At 38.4% G+C, this 19,944-nt stretch overlaps 1 long non-coding RNA gene across 1 annotated transcript; it reads left to right on the top strand.

The window, feature by feature from the left end:
- The first annotated feature begins 513 nt into the window (after nt 1–513).
- LOC120315565 lies at nt 514–2,389 on the top strand. Its single transcript, XR_005558714.1, has 2 exons — nt 514–706; nt 2,278–2,389. It is a non-coding gene; the product is annotated as an uncharacterized LOC120315565 (long non-coding RNA).
- The last annotated feature ends 17,555 nt before the right edge of the window (nt 2,390–19,944 follow it).

Raw genomic sequence — 19,944 nt, forward strand, 5'->3', positions numbered from 1 at the left:
TGGGGAGAAATTTCTTATGTAAATATTAATGCATGCATGCATGCATGATTCCAACTTATGCTTCTGTTGTGTGATTCATACTGAGCATGTTTTTTATATTCTTCCTTTTCAGAAATGTATGCAACTATACCTGCAGCCAAATAAATAACATCAAATCTGCTTGCTTTGTAAGTACCAACCCTTCAAGGTGCAAGCAAACAAAACATGTGATTAACTTAAAATATAAAGTTATTTTATATAACATGCAGAAAGTGCAACAGGCGCACATTGTGGATACCATAGCCAAGAAACATGGCATGGACAGTAATTCAGTATGCGTGTGGCAAGACATTTTGCACTTCCCAGGTGGCATTTTTAAAATCATGTGAGATGGGAGGATCAGTGCTGACAGTTCTTCTCAGCCAAGTCATTATGACCATCTGCTCTCACTTTTACTGAGCCAAGAGCTTCTATAAAGAGAAGGCATGCCACAGGATGGTTGGCCTCTTTTGCAGTAATAGGATCTCTGGAACCTTGAGAATGGAGCTGACTCTGTATTTCCTATGGCAAAGTTTTGTACATTTTAACTTCAGTTCTTGGTCAAAGCACAGAGTAAAAAGCAACACAAGCCTCCTTAACTAGGGTAGCTGAAGAATGGGCAAGATCTTTCAATCTCTATGTGAAACCACCATCAACACTGATTCCACAAAGGAACAAGTCCATACAGGTTTGTGTGAGGATCATTTATAAGCTGCTACCATTTATGCTATTGTCACCCATGTTAAGCATCTGCTAATGTTACTCAGCTCTTGATATACAGTAATGTTTTGCACAGATAGTTCCATATTTGCAGAAAGACTGGGAAAAGGTTTTTAGGAAACTCATATTTTAATATGTTAACATTTAACAAACAAAAATATATTTAACAAGTATGCAAAAACTGCATCTGTGCCTGATGATAAGAACAAAGTTGTTATTAACATTCCCCCATGTACAAAAGGAAAGTTAGTAAGCACAAATGCAAAAATCTCTCATGGTATTAATTTGTTCAGTGTATCTGGGAAGATGAGTATCACACTTTTCCTTTGTGAGAGTATAAAAGGTAACAGAGAGCAATATTTCAGATTTTATACCAGTCAGAGAGTGTTGCATACCAGAAGTTTGTTCTTCAATACATCACTGAGTGTACTAATGTTAGAAAGTTTATTCCATGTTTGTTGATTTAAGTGAACTCAAGTGAACAACCTAAAAATATTGAATGCTTGGCATGAATATGAATTCTGGTTGTTGAATGTGATGGATACAAAATATGCTTGAATAAAACATGCATGTAATTAAATGGAATGCTTGGTGAATGGTTGGTTGTTGAGCAAGGAGTAAGACAAACAGGTGTGCTATCCCATTGCTTACTGAGTATACAAGGAATGCTTGTGATGATGCTAGATATATGTAGCTGAGATGTAAAAATATGCATATTTTTGTATGGGGATGTTATCATGTGATTGGTTGACAACCTGAACAGTTTGTTGATCAGATAACGTGATAGAATGAGAAGTTTGGACATCAAAATTAGTATGTCAAAGATCAAGTTAATTGCAGTTGACACAGAAACAGATCATGATTGCAAGTTAAAAGAAATTGTAAAAATATTAGAGAAGGAGATGAATGCGAGTACTAAAGATGAAAAAAGGATAAATTTTAAGGTTGAGTAAATACTGTGCAAAAGATAATAGATATTTAGCATTTAATTGGAAGAAATGAATGTTTGTTAAAAGAAGCAAACATGGGTGTGCGTAACATGATGCTTTGCCCACTTAATTATAAGAGGAGAAACATAAAAGAAAGTTGAATAAAAGTGGGAATGGGATACTAAGCGTGTGATACATTAAAAAAAGGTATGGTCAAAAATGATTGAATAACTGACGAATAAACTGAATGCAAAAGTGAATAATACGTAGGTACAAAACAAGTGTTTCAAATTGTTTTGGTCATAAAGAATGAGGATTCATTTATAGGTGGATTGAAGAAGTTTAGAGGAAAGGAAAGAATGAGAAAGTTGTAATTGGATAGAACTGATAAAAATCTTCAAAAAGAGAGAGGTGAAAACTTTAAAGTGCAAAAGCCTATGAAATGGTGGGTGGATAGATTAGAAGCATGGCTGATTTGCAAAGACAAAAAGGTGTGGAGGAGTTTCAGGAATGGTACTGGGGAAAAATAGATTTAACTATATTTTCCTTGCTTTTTCTTGTTATGCCTTTAACCTTTGTTGCTTACTTATTGCTTTTCCTTGCTTTGCAGAACTGCTGACTGCGAAAGGAAATTGCATAATGGGAATGAAGATATGTTGAGTGTCAATATAAGTTATTTATAGGTGAAATGTCATCATTAAAATAGACAGGATATGCTTGCATATGCTGGCAGCCTATACTGTCTTCCAGGGTAGGGAAATGCAGTATGATTCTCCAAATACATTGATTTTCCATCAGTAATACATACCATGTGTGACTTTGCATTAAGGAAAAGGGATGCCATTCATACAATCCTGGTATTTAATATTCCCTGTGTTCCCCTGACCCCAAAAGATTTCCTGAGATTTAGGAAACTCTTGGAAATAGAATGAAACAGACATTGGACAGCTGCCACAGCTGTAAGGGGATATCAGTACATGTATCTATTTAAGTAAACAGGAAGGTTTTCTGCAAAGTTTTTTTTTTTAAAAAAAAAAACATCAGTGCAACAACGAAGCAAACAAAGTAATTTTCTTGGATCAAGTGACTGACCTCAGAAGGATGGAAGACTGAATCAATCTTGAGCCTATCAAGACCGAACTTCAGGCTGAGGGCAGAGTTTCCCTGCAATGTTACATTCTAACAACTGTGCCACCAGGGCTCCTAAAAGTTGGTTAGAAGCTGCAAACTGCTGAAACCACACACTAATCTTTGGGTGCCACAGCAGAAAAAGCTTTCCTCCTGAGTCCTATCAAATGATATTCCTTCATGGATGGGTTCTGCAATATGCCTTTTTTTGCCAGACCTGATGGGACAGGTAGATGTTAGATGTACTTGGAGATAGGCAGTCTCTCAGCAGTGCAATTGGCTCTTAAAATACTGCCTTAATTTTCTCAGCTATCTTAAGATAACTACTTTCCCCCTTTTATCTTAAAGGAAGTATTTTCAATGAAAAACAAGTAGAAAGATATATGGAATTATTATGAAAATCCACAGAGCCATGAAAACAAACAAGTTAGATTCAGAGAACAATAGATACATCTGATTGTTGATTTCTTTCTCTGTAGCTTTTTCAATACCCCATATGGGAATACTTTCTTTTGTTTAGGTAATTATTTTTAATTCAATACCCTGATGTTCTGTTTTGGAGCAGATTGTAGTGAATTCAGATAGTCTTCAGCCCAGCAGCACCTGAAACCATTCCACAACAAGACCTGGTATCTAGCCACGTCTGCTTGCCTTTTAGAGGGCTCGAACTACAATAAACCAAATTTCTTTATTCTTTGATTAACTTGCATGTACAAAATACTTGTATATGCATATAATGAGCCCACCAGAGTCTCATCCTCACCTTACACTCCGCTGTTAAAATATCCACAATAGTCTGATCTTTTCTCAACATATCTAGACTAAAGTCATAGTATTTAAAAGCATCCTGCACTTTTCATTTGAGCTTCATTACATTTCCAATGAATTTTTAAGCAAAGTCTTACTTTCTCAATTGTAAGGCTGTGAATCCCTATATGACTTATCATATTTTATTTCATTTCCTTTGCACGTTTGTTCTCACTGAATAAAGGATCAAGTAATTCAGTGGATTCTCTTACGGGCCACAAGCAGTTTTAATAAGTTTATGGTTACTAAAATTCATTTCCTCTGATGCAATAAATAATGGCAAAACAACAAGCCTTCTCAAGCAAATGAATAACTGAGGGAAACACAGTTTTTAGGGCAGTGGTTCTCAACCTGTGGGTCGGGACCCCATTTGGGGTCGAACAACCATTTCATGGGGGTCGCCAAACAACGCAGTCCGCCATTTTTTCCCCTTTTCCTTAGCTGTGCTACTCCCTTTTATTCTACTGGCTTTTGAAAGCCAATAGAATAAACTCTCTTGAATAGAGTCTAATTCTATTGGCTTTCAAAAGCCAATAGGAATTGTCCAGGCTGTCTCTGCCCTGCTGAGCCCGCCAAAAGTCCCATTCTGCAAACGATGCTGCACCAGTTGAGTAGTCCTTGACTTATGACCGGTTGAGTAGTCCTCGACTTATGACTGGTTGGGGGTCGCGGCATTAAAAAGGTTGAGAACCACTGTTTTAGGGCATTGTCACAAAGGTTGTATGGCAAGTTGAATTGGTAAAGTTGGATTTTTGTTTATGTCTTTTGAGAGCTCCATAGATTGGGTTTATATGTCTGTTGATTGCAGCTTGGTTGGAGTGTTGGGCTACTAAGAATGGAAAAATCCTGTGCTGTCAGATACAGGGAAATGTCTATTAAGTATTACCATACCTTAAGTGACCTCTTGTCTGGCTGTATAGTCTTCTCAAGAGAATTACTGTTAGCTCCTTCTCCAGAAATAGCATTTGCAAAATCTTTTCATTACAAACACTGGAACTGACCTCCTGGCTCTTGACTTTATCGTACAGTTTCTTCCAGTTATTATTCTCATCCCTATGGCAGAATTTGAAATTAAACAGAGATTGATTTTTGGTAATTTCTAAAAACAGACAGCATGACAAGTAAAACAGGCAGCGTGCCTTGGGCTCAAAATGAGCCAGTACCTTTCACACTCTTGCAATTAGGCAGAGTCTTGGAAGAAACAGATGTAGGAACTGAATGTTTGGAGAAAAACTTACAGAGTTGAGTTGAGGTGATGTGCCCCAAAGTAACTGGGTCAACAGATATCAGGTATCTTGAAGAAACATATTCAAGATGTAAAGTGTTTTCTTCACCTGAAGTTCTTGTGCCACCATACCTGATTCATATTCACATTCATATTCAGTTGCATTCTCAGCTAATTTCCTTTGAGATGTTGTCACAAACTCTTATCCTCTTGTCATGCTTGTCCCACTTCCTCTATTAAGCATACTCAACCAGAGTTTGCTTCCCTTTTCAGAAATAAATATTTTATCTGTCTTCTTTTCTGTGCCCAAGACTGATACATTTACTTTATTATCTTCTCCAAAATAATGGAACATTTCTGGATTATGAAGAAGGCTACCTACTTTATTTAGCATATAAGAGCAGAGAAGCAGGTTGCAGGACATTCAACTGTGTAACTAACATAATTCAATCCAAACTTGGGGGCAATGTCAGTTAAGATACCATAGAGGGGCCATTGTAGCAAAAACATCTCTCTTGTAATGGAGCTTAGCTGTTCATACTCATTTGTATTTCCCTTTGCTTCTTTGATGAGTAGCTCCTTTTCCAAAGACTTTTATCATGTAGCTCTGCCAACTTTGTCTCCCTCAAGGCCACTCCTACTTCAGATCCCTCTGGAACCTTCCCAGTTATAAAGTCCCCTTTGGTTTGCCCAGCCCCTATTTTCCATGTTTCTGTGGGTTCAGAAACTGATATTGGGTCAAGATCAGTCCTATTCTTGCTATGAGCCCAGGTTGAATTAGAGCTCAGACTCAGCAAGTAAAATAGAGAACAGAGTGAAGATGCTTAATGAGAGTTCTTGCTACATAAAGGAGTAACTATCTTAATTAAAGATAGCTGGCTACAACCTGACCCATGTTTCTCCATTGGAAATAACTGTCTGATTGCCTGCTCTGTTGCTCCTGTGTATTCTGCTTGCATAAAAAAACTTGAAACTCCAATCTTTGGACTGGTTGACAAACCAGGCTTGGCTCACTGAACTTTGGGCTGGATTTTAACTTTTCTTTTGAGTGTTCCCATTGAAAATATGATTAACTCAGGGACTCTTCCAAGAGAGTCTGTTTTGATTTGCATTCCCTTCCTCATCTGCCATTTATTTACTCATCTTTGAGTAAATTACTCTTATCATCTAGAAAACTGTGCAATGTGTATGAGTTTGAAATCTGAACTAGGAGTTTGTTTCCATTCTCACCCCCAAGAGAAACTTGGAAAGTACAGTGGAACAATTTACACTTGAAAATACTCAACTAATCAACAGATAGAAGTGTTTTAATGGTTGCAATATTTCATGTTTCTTATTCAACCTATTTGTTGAAGTGATCATGAGGAACATCAACAATCTTGAATCTGCTGATGACACAATTCTCATCTCAGAAACCAAAGAAGGCCTAAAACATTTGATCAAAAGGATAAAAGAAGAAAGTGAGAAATTTGGTCTCTTCCAGAATGTCAAAAAGGCCAAGCTCGTGATCACTGTGAGAAATAGAAATGTTATAATGACAATTGCAAATTGATCAAAGCAGTGAATGCAGTCCAGAAATGAAGTGTCAAATTGCACTGGGTCACACTGCAATTATTAGCATGAATCAAATATGGTAAAGCAAAGACATCAGTCTGGCATCTAAATATAGATTAGTTTGTACTATCATGTCTTCCTACAGCTACCTACAGCTATGAAAGCTGGACCATGAAAAAGCTAGACAGGAGGTGGTGTTGGAGAAGGGTCCTGAGGATTCCTTGGACAGCAAAGGTAACAAACAAGTACAGGAGCATATAAAACCAGACATATCATTGGAAGGCAAAATCACAAAATTCTGCCAATACTTCTTTTGGCCATATCATGTGATCAAACTCACTGGAAAAAACAGTTATGCAGCATCAATGAAAGGAAAGAAGACTGCCAAAAAACACAGTGGATAGACATCATAGACATCAGCCAGAAAATAAACAACTGAAAGAAGCTGTACAACATTAGACAATGACATTGTACAGCTTCTTTCTGGAATATAGAATTTCTGAGAATTGGACACAATTGAAAGCACTCAACTAGGCCTGCTAATACTTGCTACATAAATAGCCTATGAGCTACTGACACAGCTAATGTAGGAGCTGTTCCTCTTCCATTGAGGATATATCTAGTAGCCACGCCAGAGAAATGTGATGACTTGCACAATCATTTTCCAGCTTTCTTTGTACAATACATACTCTTCATAGACCTATATTTTGAAGACTTCCAAAATGATTATATATGTGTGGAATGGATGACCAACTGGAGCTGATGCTAAAAGGATCACACCTTTTTTGCTACAGTAGAGGCTTCTGCTAGATTAGTTTGATGGATGTAGATAGCAATTAAAGATTATATACACATATCCCATGAAACCTTGGACTGCCAATAGGTGCATTTATGAACTGAAGAAAGGGCAAGGCCTGGTGGCTGAATACATCAATACCATTAGTTTATTAGCTCATGATTTGGACTGGAACAATGCAGGTTTGGCTAATCAGTTTTAGGAGGGTCTGTCAAATGAGCTTCTTGATGAGTTGGCTTGAACTGAATGGCTTGATGCAACTCAGTATGTGTATAAAAGTGCAACTACCACGATGAAGGACCAGAACTTGAGTGTCTAAAAGATCAGACTCATCATGCCTGCATTTCCTGGAATCTATGTAAGCAAGCAGGACCCATCAAGCAGAAAAGATTTTACAATCCAGAATGCAGCTGTGCTTAACTGTGAGGGCTGGGGCTCCATATGCTGTTAAGGCACTGTGCCCCACCATGTTGGGAAAGGGAACTAGAAGTCTTTCTAGACTGGGGCAATTTATCAGTAAATCAGAACCCCCAAGTAACACCCATCAAGTGCCTATGGTGATTTAAAAATACACACTGATGAAAGCAAGATTATGTTCACTGATGAACATTAAACATAAAGTATATTTTATAGTAGAAAACAAAAGACCACAATCATCCTGTTCAGCCTAGAATAAAATAGTTTAGCTACAGAAAACAGCCCTATGGCTAGAAGCAAATCTTGTTTCAGTTTTTCATTAGGCTAACTCGACTTAAAGAGATGAGGAAAATAGGAATGGCATTAGAGCCTAAAATTAGAATACTGTATGCAGAAGATCAAAAGAGTGCCTCGCAGCCCCGTAGTGGCCAAGTAAAATCAGTAAGATGAATTTTGTTATAAGGATTGTTTTCACCAATGTTGAGCTAATGTAGTTTTCTGACAGAGTAGGTCAACAAGGAAACAAACAAAAATCCCAAAGTAACAGTGAATAGCCAGTGATCCAATTTAGGTAAGGATAGAATTTCATAATAGCAAGTTAGTATTTGTTAACTTAAATTTGAAGAAGTTAGACAGCTGCAGGCCACAAATCAATCTCAGACTATCTGGATAAAATGCAGACGTTACTGAGATTGATAAGGTCTTCACATCACAATTAGAACTCTGCAAAACATTTTTCTCTTGAAATAGATTATATTGAAAATATGTTGAAACGCTGAGGTCAAAACAATTTTGATTTGGTATATGGGCTTGAAATGGTTTCCTCTGATCATTCTGGAAGTGTTTAAGCCTCCAAACAGCTGCATTTGAACTACAAAAATCCTATTTCAAACTTGAAATAGAGCTCTTTTGAGCTGAAATGCTTTCAGAGTGACCAGAACAAGCTGTTTAGAGCTCAAAAGACATGCTTTGTTTTGAACTCCAAATAGAGCGTTTTGCACAACCCTCATCACAATCAACAAGAATATTAGCCTTGATGCATCCTTTCTGTCACCCCAAGAGTCATGATCTTCTTCCTTCCAAATTGGTCCTTTTTTTCCTGAGCAGAAGTGTGTGTCTTTTTTTTTTTGTAATATTTTATTGATTTTCTAATTTTACATTTAAGTATTTAAAAAGCAACGTGGCGGCTGGGTTAATCAATAATTCAATAACATACAAAAATCTTTAGTACAAATCTCAAACTACCTCATCAAATAGTTCCTCTCCTTTTCCCTTAATATCTGCTGTCTCATATTTAAACTAATATAATTCTTATTACATCCATTAAGTAAAGATAGCATTGTTACATTTATCAATAAATTTTTAGCTTATACATATCCTAGTTACTTTAACATCCAATCTTTATAAACAGTCAATGTCCTGTAGTTAGTTTTTCCCAATTTTTAGTTTCCCATCAATATTTAAATTGAACATTTGATATATATAATTTCCAAATTTTTGGTAACCAAAGTTTCCTTTATCACAATTTTTAACAAAGTCTAATATTCAAAATACACATCTAATCTATTTGAGTATATTCTATTTCCCACCATCTTATACCATCTAATTAATAATACAATATAACATTTCTTATTTTCAACTAGTTTCCAAATGTCTTAAATTTAATGACCAAAATTTCCTTATTTCAACATCAAATATTTCCTCTTTTTCTCTTGCTAACTGCTATCTCATATTTAAGGTAATACAGTTCTTATTATCTCAATTAAATAAAAACATATTACATTTATCAATAAAATTTTAGCTTATTACATATCTTAATTACTTTTACATTCAATCTTTATAAACAATCATTATCCTATTTATTTGTTTTCCCCAATTTTTAATTTCCCATCAATATTTAAATGACCAAAGTTTTCTTTATCTCAATTCATAACAAAATCTGGTATTCAAAGTATGCATCTTGTCTGTTTAAGTATATTCTATTTTAATTAGTAATATAAAATCCTCGCTGATAAACCAAAACCCCAATTTTCTTCAGTCTTATTCTAGCTTTCTTCCTTTGCCATCTCGCCCTCCATGTCAGTGCTTTTAGGTCATCAAATAGATCTCCCTCTGTTATTATATATATTATTTGAAATAAAAGAGACCATCCAGTTGCCATTTTTTTTGGAAGGGCTAATAAATCGTCTCTCTATTATTCCAGATCCTCAAAATTGTCCTGGTATGTTTATCTTCCCTTCGGTCTGTTCTTCTTCTTGCTTCTCAAGTTTCTTCTGGTTTATATAGAAAGTCTTTTCCATGTTCAATGTTGTCAGTCCCTTTTTTGGACTTTCCGTTGACTGTATTTGTTGGTCAGTTGAATCATCTGTCATAGTATTTAATTGTTCCACTTCTTCTGTTATGTTTTGTGTAGTTGATTCTTTAGTTGTACTCAAAATTTGAGTTCGTATATCTAAGCTGACATCTTGTTATTTTCTGTAGCATCTTATTTCATAACAAGCTGAAAGAATGGTTTCATGTATTGCTTTTAACATAAAGAGAATCTGTGCCTGGTCTTCATCCATATTATCTTAGTAGTGTGTTAAATTAAGAGCTTTAAAGACAGAGAATGAAAATAATTTTATAACTGAGTATAGAACACAGCTGAGTTTCTCACAGCCGATAATTGTCAAGGTTGAAAAAGTCTTATTTGTAGTCTGGGCTTCCAGACAAGTCTCCTTTAGACAATAACAAGTTGTAATATCAAACTTAGCCACAAGATGTCACCAATGCCATTTAAGGTTTTTTAGTCCAAACTTTTTATAATCCTTTTTCCAATTTTATTTCTTTTTTGTAAATAAAAACCAAGGTCTTCGATAAGGATAAGAAATCTTTTGGTCCCCAAATTCTAAATGCATATAAATAAAGTTAGATTAAGATTATTCTTTCAGTGTTTTAATTCTCCTGGATAGTCAGTCGCCACTATTCTTAGAGGGTGGGATAAAAGTTCCCTTCCCTCTCTCTTCACAGGGAGGAAGATACTTTAGGCAGCTTTTGCAGGAGAAAAAAAATACTTGGAATTAAAGAGAGATTCAGATCTCACCCAGTCTCATCTGCACTGCTTTGGAGTGCCTGGTGGTAAGTTTGACTTTGGCTGTCTGCAGCCTAGTGACAAGCCATATTTCTGTGGCCAGTCTTTTGTTCACCGGTTTGGAGAGCTGCCCTGGATCGAGTGGAAGGGCTACCACCCTCCCGCGATCAAGCAGGGATCCCCTCATTGCTTTTCCAGGGTCCCAGTGCGAAATCAAACGTGGGAGACAGAGATCGCCTTCCAGCAGCCATGATGGCAAACCGGAAATCAGAAGCATGTGTCTTTTAACTGCTTTCTGATTACAGAAATCCAAAGTGGGTATATTCTGCCGTTGTTTTTTCTAATATATAGAAATGCTATACTGATTTAACTATTGCCTGTGAAAAAAAGCAAAGGGGGGGGGGAGTTTATTAGAACATTTCCTTCAGCAGCCCTTGAAAGCAGTTTACTTCTATAGCTTCTAATAAACTATGTTTGCACATCTTGTTGCTTGCCTTTAAAAAAATAAATAAACTGGTTGCCTTAACAGAGGGAGAAACCTAAACAGATTAGCTATTTATCCAATATACAGACTCAATGAGAACTGCCAGTCACTGTCACTGGAAAATGTCCTCCCAAAGCAAAAGCCTGAAATCTCTGTGGTATTTACAGGCCTGCAGTAAATACTTCATGATGGTTAAATTCTATTCTCCATGAATTGTGCTGCTCCCTTAAGTTGGATTATTTAAAATGTTTACCAACATTTTAACAGCAATAGAGTTATATTTATGTATGGATTTTATTTATTAATTTCTATAGTATTTATTCCTTGTGTCAGTCAGAGTGGACACTGAATGGTGGTATAAATCAACAGATATCTGGGCACTTATAGTTACCACATAGCATACTTCACTTTTTTTGTATAAAGTTCTCTAGCTTTGGAGATTTTTCATCATTTTCACATTTACTAAAGAGTATAACATTTGACACATGACTTTCTTGATTGGTAATGAAGTGGGAGAAAATGGTGGCATGGCCATTTGGGAAAAGTATGGAACTTGTCTTTATGTAGTGTCCTCTGTCATAAGTAAGAAAGCTTTATTCCTGATGATGTGGGATGTGTTTTAATGTCAAATTCTGCTTGTAGAAAATTGAAATGAATTTAATGCTTATCCAGTATTACATGTACCCCCTTTTCTTTTTGTTTTTGCCAACAAACAGCAGCAATGAATAATATCATTTTTATAGCTTATACCATCATACATTGTGCACCATGAGGGCTTATTGAATATTGGCCTATAAGAAAAACCAAATGAAGAAAAGAGACATGGCAAGGCAAAGTATTAAATGGCCACAGTACATAAACACACATGCGTGCGCGCACACACACAAACACACATACACACACACAAAATTATCAGCAAAGCGGATAACCAGACTTGGCGATGGTTAAGAAAAAGAATGTTGAAGAAAGAAATAGAAGGGCTAATTCTAGCTACACAAGACCAAGCCAAATGTATACAACAGCAAATGCTACCTCTGAAAATAAGCTGAAGAAACAGCAGATCACTTAGCTGCTGGAAGAAGATTTCACAGACTGACTACAAACAATGGCATGTCAAAGTGGTAACAATGGTACATGGAATATTTTTTAAAAATACCATTTGCCTGCAAGCAATGAATAGTGGAACCACAGAATAGACAAAGTAATAAAAAATGAAGAAATTAAAGTGCTCCTGGATTTTAGAATTCAAACAGATCTGCCTAATGACATCCCAGACTTAACAATATTGATAAGATAAACAAAAAGAAGTTTGGGTAGAGGATACTAAAACACCTGGAGATAGCAGAATAGAAGAACTGGAGAAAATCACAAAATACAAAGACCTTCAAATTCTATTTCAAATAGAAGAATGATTGTGGTGAAATAAAACAAAGATAGCATCAATAGTAATAGGCACATTGGGTCCAATTCCCAAAAGCTGGAGCAGGTTTTTAAGAAGAGATTGAAGAGCCATTTGTCTAGATTGGAATAAGGTCTCCTGCCTTGGACAGCGTGCTGAAGTAGAAGACCTCCAAGGTCCCTTCCAGTCCTATTATCCTATGATTCGAACTTAACAACTGATTCAGACTAGTGTAGAAATACTATAACTCATTGATACTTTACCATTATAATTGCTCTCCAAGACCCTGAACCCAGAATTTATTCCCTATCAATAGTTGTTGAAAACTTTGCAATCTGCTTTGTTTTCATTTTGCCCCATTTGATCATCTCTAGCTGTGGCTCCTTGACTGAACTGTTATCAAGAATAGATATTTGAGTCCTTGCATAAGGAAATGCTACTTTTATTCAGGAAATTCTCCTTCTATTCAGGTCAGAGTATATAAATGATGCTTTAGCAAAGTTTGCAATATTATCTGGAATGCTATACATCAGGGGTGTCAAACTCAATTTCACTGAGGGCCGCATCAGCATTGTGGTTGCCCTGGGGGGGGGGCAGGTGGGTGTGGCCAGGGTGGGTATGGCCTTCTGGGTGGGCATGGATGGAGTGGATGTGGCCTACTGGGTGGGCATGGCCAGCTCTACATTGTTCGCATCAAGGGTGCCTGTGGGGGCCTGGGCAGGAGTGGGATAGATCTGAGGGTCTCTGGCAGAAGGGGGTGGGACCAGGGCAAGCACCAAGGTATGGTCCATTTCTTCATTCCTCACAAAGGGTGACACCTCCCCAGCATGCACCCAGGGGCAGGCTGACGTGGCAGGGGCTGGTTTCTCACTGTTTCTAGACAGCCTTGTGGAGCTAAGACTGAATGCGCTTTAGCATCGATGGCCACCGCAAAATTGTACATTGGCTCCCGGCCGGCCTGGGTCAGGGCCAAGGCAGCGGAGGCCGTTCCCTCACTGTTTCCAGGATGGCTTCGTGGGCCACATGAAACCACTTCGTGGGCTGCATCCTCCCCCCAGGCCTTGTGTTTGACATGTCTGCTATACATCCTCTTCATGACCTGTTCTTGTTGTTACCTTCTGGGAGAAGGCTTTGTGCTATCTGAAGCAGAACATTCAGATTCAATCACAGTTTTGTTCCATATAGCATCAATGTTGTGAAGTCTCAAGCTTCCTCTTTCTGCTATCTATTCAAAATGGACAGTGATATATATATGTTTTCTGAGGTTTTCGCGGGTGTTTGTATGTAGGTCTTTGGTTATTTGGGTTTTCTCCTGTGTCAAATTATATATATGTATGTATGTATATATATATATATATATATGTTTTCTGAGGTTTTCGCGGGTATTTGTATGTAGGTCTTTGGTTGTTCGGGTTTTCTCCCGCGTAAAATTGGAAGTGTCTTGGCGACGTTTCGACGAAGTCCCATTCGTCATCTTCAGGCTGGTGTTTTCAACTTCGTGCTTCAAGCAGCAATGTGTGGTCTTAGCTGTTTCTTCCTTTTAACTGCCAGTAGGGGTATGAACTGATTGGGTGGGAGCTTGGCTGTGTTCTGATTGGGTGGAGGTGTGTTCTGATTGGTTAGGGGATTGGATGTGCTCTGATTGGCTGGGGGGTTGGCTGTGCTCTGATTGTCTGGGGGTTGGCTGTGCTCTGATTGGCTGGGGGAGTGTTCTGTTTGGTTGTGCTCAGGTTAGTCTGAGTTGCAGAGGGGTTTAAGATTTTGGGCTGCCTTGCTATTTTTTGGCTTCGCGTTCGTGGTCGTGCCTCCTCTTCATGGAGGGTGTCAGTTTGCTTCATGTATGGATTGGAGGGGTTTAAAGTGGCTAATGATGCAGCTGTGGTCTGGTTTCTGGTTTGTGGTCGTGCCTCATCATCGGTGTGGCTTTGGGTTTGCTTTTTGCGTGGATGTGTGGTGGTGACATCCTGTGTGGTTTTTGTGAGTGTGGGTCTGGTGTCATTTTTTGTGTTAGGGAGTCGTTTGTCAATAAGGGCGGGTTTCCAAATGGCTGGTAGGCGGGAGGTATCATCTCGCTTGTTCATGCTGTGTGGGCGTTTTTCTATCTCGATGGCTTCTCTGATTATTCTGTTATTAAAATGTTCACTTTTGGCAATGGTTCTGGTATTTTTAAAGTCAATTTCATGTCGTGTGGCTTTAAGGTGTTGGACCAGGGAAGATGTTGGTTCCTCTTTTTTGACTGAGTTCTTATGTTTTTCAATGCGTGCACTTATTCTTCTGTTGGTTTGGTAAGGCTGGTTTCAACTCCACATATAATGGTTTCAGTGGGGATGTGTTTGGGAGCGACTGCAAAGTTGAATCCTTTGGAAAGGACATTGGTTTCGGCTTTGGTGAGGATCCTATCTGAGATGTTATGCACTGTTTGTTTCATGTGTGGCTGTGAGGGAGGAGGGGTTTGTTTCTGGCGTTCTTGGAGTCTTCGGAGTTTGTTGGTGTGTGTATCTGTCTTGAGGGTGGTCTGTGTTTCAGCTCTCCAGACGGTGAGTTGTTTGGATTTGTCCCAAAGTGCGGGATGGATCTTGTTGCTGAGTTTGCATAACATCTCAGATAGGATCCTCACCAAAGCCGAAACCAATGTCCTTTCCAAAGGATTCAACTTTGCAGTCGCTCCCAAACACATCCCCACTGAAACCATTATATGTGGAGTTGAAACCAGCCTGACCAAAATCAACCCCGACGACGCTAACAGAATCAGACTCGAAATCACCAACATCCTCTGCACCAGCAAGCCACCCAAAAGCAACTTACCCAAAGAGGAACAGACAGCACTACGTAACCTGAAAGAAGACACCAGCATAATAATCCTACCAGCAGACAAGGGCAACGCCACGGTGGTTATGAACACATCTGACTACCAAACCAAATTAACCAACCTACTCCAAGACTCCACATACAAACCCCTAAATACAGATCCCACCACCTACCTGGAAAAAACCACCAGATCCAAAATAAAAGCCTCCCCCATTAACGAAGAGATCCAGCAAAGAATCATTCCCAGAGAGAAATCATCCAGATGCCCCAAACTCTATGGTCTCCCCAAGATACACAAAGAAGGAACCCCACTCAGACCTATAGTCAGCTCCATAGGCTCACCTCTACAAAACCTAGCCAAATTTCTCGCCAAACAACTACAGCCCTATGCAGAATCCATCACCTCACACGTAAAAAACTCATTCCAGTTTATAGAGATCATAAAGAAACAAAACTTACAGCCCAGCGACCTACTGTGAGCTTCGATGTCATATCCCTCTTCACCCAAGTGCCTATCAAAGAAGCCTTGACAGCTATTCAAAACAAATATAACCCCCCCAAACACATCTTAGATCTGACCAACCACTGCCTATCCAACACATACTTCATCTATAATGGACAAAAATACAAACAAACAGAAGGAGCACCCATGGGATCACCCCTCTCACCTGTCATTGCCAACCTCTACATGGATCACTTTGAAACCCAAGCTCTAGAAAAATCGGATCACAAACCCAAACTCTGGCTCAGATGCGTAGACGACACCTTCATAATCTGGCCACATGGGAAAGAAAAACTGGACAACTTCCTCACACACCTCAACAGCCTACACCCCAAAATACAGTTCACCATGGAAACAGAAGCTAACAACCAACTTCCCTTCCTGGATGTCTTAGTCTACAAGAAATCCAATGGCTCCCTAGGACACACCATCTACCAGAAGAAAACACACACAAACCGCTATCTGCACCTTCTCTCACACCACCACCCAGCACAGACCAACTCTGTAGCCAAGACACTCATCTCCAGAACAAAACACTTAGCTGACGAACAACACCTAAAACCCGAACTACACACTCTCACCAATGTACTAACATCCAATGGATTCCATAGAAATAAGATTACAAACCTAATCCAAAAAGAAACCCCCACTAAAATCCAAGACAAAGAACAAGAAAACGGCAAAGCCCTCCTCCCATACATAAAAGGCACCACAGACAGAATCAGTAAGATCCTCCATAAACACAACATCAAAACAGCATTCTGCACAAACAGAAAAATATCCACCATCCTTAGAAACCCCAAAGATAAAATTGAATTAGAAAATCAAGGAGTATACGAAATCCCATGCACCACTTGTCCCACCACATACATCGGACAAACCAACAGAAGAATAAGTGCACGCGTTGAAAAACATAAGAACTCAGTCAAAAAAGAGGAACCAACATCTTCCCTGGTCCAACACCTTAAAGCCACACGACATGAAATTGACTTTAAAAATACCAGAACCATTGCCAAAAGTGAACATTTTAATAACAGAATAATCAGAGAAGCCATCGAGATAGAAAAACGCCCACACAGCATGAACAAGCGAGATGATACCTCCTGCCTACCAGCCATTTGGAAACCCGCCCTTATTGACAAACGACTCCCTAACACAAAAAATGATACCAGACCCACACTCACAAAAACCACACAGGAGGTCACCACCACACATCCACGCAAAAAACAAACCCAAAGCCACAACGATGACGAGGCACGACCACAAACCAGAAACCAGACCACAGCTGCATCATTAGCCACTTTAAACCCCTCCAATCCATACATGAAGCAAACTGACACCCTCCATGAAGAGGAGGCACGACCACGAACGCGAAGCCAAAAAATAGCAAGGCAGCCCAAAATCTTAAACCCCTCTGCAACTCAGACTAACCTGAGCACAACCAAACAGAACACTCCCCCAGCCAATCAGAGCACAGCCAACCCCCAGCCAATCAGAGCACAGCCAACCCCCCAGCCAATCAGAGCACATCCAATCCCCTAACCAATCAGAACACACCTCCACCCAATCAGAACACAGCCAAGCTCCCACCCAATCAGTTCATACCCCTACTGGCAGTTAAAAGGAAGAAACAGCTAAGACCACACATTGCTGCTTGAAGCACGAAGTTGAAAACACCAGCCTGAAGATGACGAATGGGACTTCGTCGAAACGTCGCCAAGACACTTCCAATTTTACGCGGGAGAAAACCCGAACAACCAAAGACCTACATACAAATACCCGCGAAAACCTCAGAAAACATATATATATATATATATACATACACACATACACACACACATATGGGTATTTATATATATATACACACACACACACATATGGGTATAGGTATATATTTATGTTTGTGTGTGTGTGTGTGTGTGTGTAATAGCATGTATGTTATGTATGGGTATGGGTAGATATATGCTTTCTTTTGAGAGAAGCAACATAATTTCATTTTTAATGTGTGACAGTATGCCCGCAGTAAAAAATATGACAAAACAGGTTATCTTATCTAATTTTTCTGAACTGAATATTTTATTGTGAACCTGCCACCAATACAATTCTGGAAAAAATAGTTTTGTTTTAAATGCCTTTGAAGAAATTGTGTATGACAAGAAATAGGTAGGATTTACCTTACATTTTGATACAACAAATAAAGTCTTAATTGACTAAGACTGGGAATCAGTGGCTTACAAACATGAAAGGAAGAAATCCTTGGCAAGAGCATGAAGAGTTTTAAATCTTGCATATAGCTCCATTCATTCAATTGGCAGTCTTGCTATCTCTGTAATAGTTTTGTGCAATTTTTTTCCATAAGTTAAACAATATAACATTCTCCCTTTCTTACGTCTGTTTTTCATTAGTTCTTGCAGATGAAAAATTCCCTAATATGCTGCCCTCCAGATGTGTTAAAACTATGGTTTTCAAAATTCCTGACCAGTCTTTGTCCAGGAAAACTGGGAATATTGAGAATGGTGCTCCCATTTTCTTGGGAATGAAGCAATTTGAAGAAGACTATTGTAAGATACTACTTGTGAATGGAAACTGGAATGCTAAATAGGAAACATTATGAAAGAAACTGTAGTTGGACTGTATGATTTAGGAAACAGAAATCAGTTAGGAGAATGACTTAATCGGTGTCCATCAATGCAAATATTTCTCGGTGGCTAATATAGTCTTGCAACAATCAACATTTTGCCTAAAATGGACAATGGTCATCACCAGATAGAGTACACAGAGTTAAATTAGTATATTATTGGCATAAGGAGGTAGAAGATCTCACTTATAATAGCAAAGGCATACCAAGAAACTGGCTGTGGAACAGACTGTGAACTATTCATGTGTAAATTCCAAATCAAATTAAACTGGGAAAAGACTGCAAAACAGCTTCCATGGTATGATCTTGAGCATATGCCCAGCATTTTCAAGAAGAACCAGGAATTACTGAACTACATTGATAGAAAACAAAGAAACCGTAGAGTGAAATCAAAGAAGTTGTTAAGAATGAATGTGAACAGAAACTGCCAAAGGTCAAGAAACAAGACAGCAAACTGGATGTCACAACAAATGGAGCAAAATGCCAGGAAGAGAACAAGAGAACAGAAGCCAAAACCAAAACCAAAAGAAAAAAGAAAAAGGAAAAAGTCAAAGATCTCATGACTGAGCTGTCAGATGAGATAAGAAGAAATCTTACAATGACATGTATAAAGTCATCAAAGACAGAAGCAGACATGGAAAATAAGAAAAAAATTCCAAAAGATCTCCAAATTCAAACAGATGTTCCAAACTGGTATGCTAAAGAACATTAATGGACAGATAAAAAGTGATTCCAAGAAGATTAAACAAAAATAAAAGAACTATATTGAAATTCTAAATGTAGTATATATGACAACAGCCAAGGTACTTTAAAAGATATTCCCTACTTGCAAGAATCAATAATTTATATCATCACTCTGGTCATTACTTAGATTTTTTTTCTTCCATTCAATTTTATTTCATTCCATTTTCAGAGACTGCCTAAACATGTCCCTGTAGTTTCCTTGGCAAGGTTTTTCACAAGTTGTCTGCTTCCTAGGGCTGAGAGAAAGTGACTGGCCCAGGGTCACCCAGCTGGCTTTCTGCCTAAGGTGGGGCTAAAGCTCAGTCTCTCAGTTTTTAGCCTGATGCCTCAATCATTGCCTCAAACTGGTTCAGTGCTAAGATGGGCAGGCATAGGAATTGATGAAATATCTACACAAATACAACAAACAGTAGCAGAAGAATTTGTGAAGGTTCTAGCCAAACCACGCCAGCAAATTTGAAGACAAATGGCTATCAGATTGGAATAGGTCAGTCTACATATCAGCACCAAACTATTGTACAATATCTTTAATTTCACATCCTCGCAACACAATGTTCAGAATGATTCAACACATATTAGAGCTTTGTATAGAAATGGAAATGTCAGATGTTCAAACTGCCTTTAGCAAAGGCCAAGGAACAAGACACATGATTGTTGATGCATGGTGGATAATTGAGAAATCCAAAGAATGTCAAAAAGAAGATA

The sequence above is a fragment of the Crotalus tigris genome, unplaced genomic scaffold, assembly GCF_016545835.1.
Source record: "Crotalus tigris isolate CLP2741 ecotype Arizona unplaced genomic scaffold, ASM1654583v1 scf7180000019154.1569036, whole genome shotgun sequence".
Classification (NCBI taxonomy): Eukaryota; Metazoa; Chordata; class Lepidosauria; order Squamata; family Viperidae; genus Crotalus; species Crotalus tigris.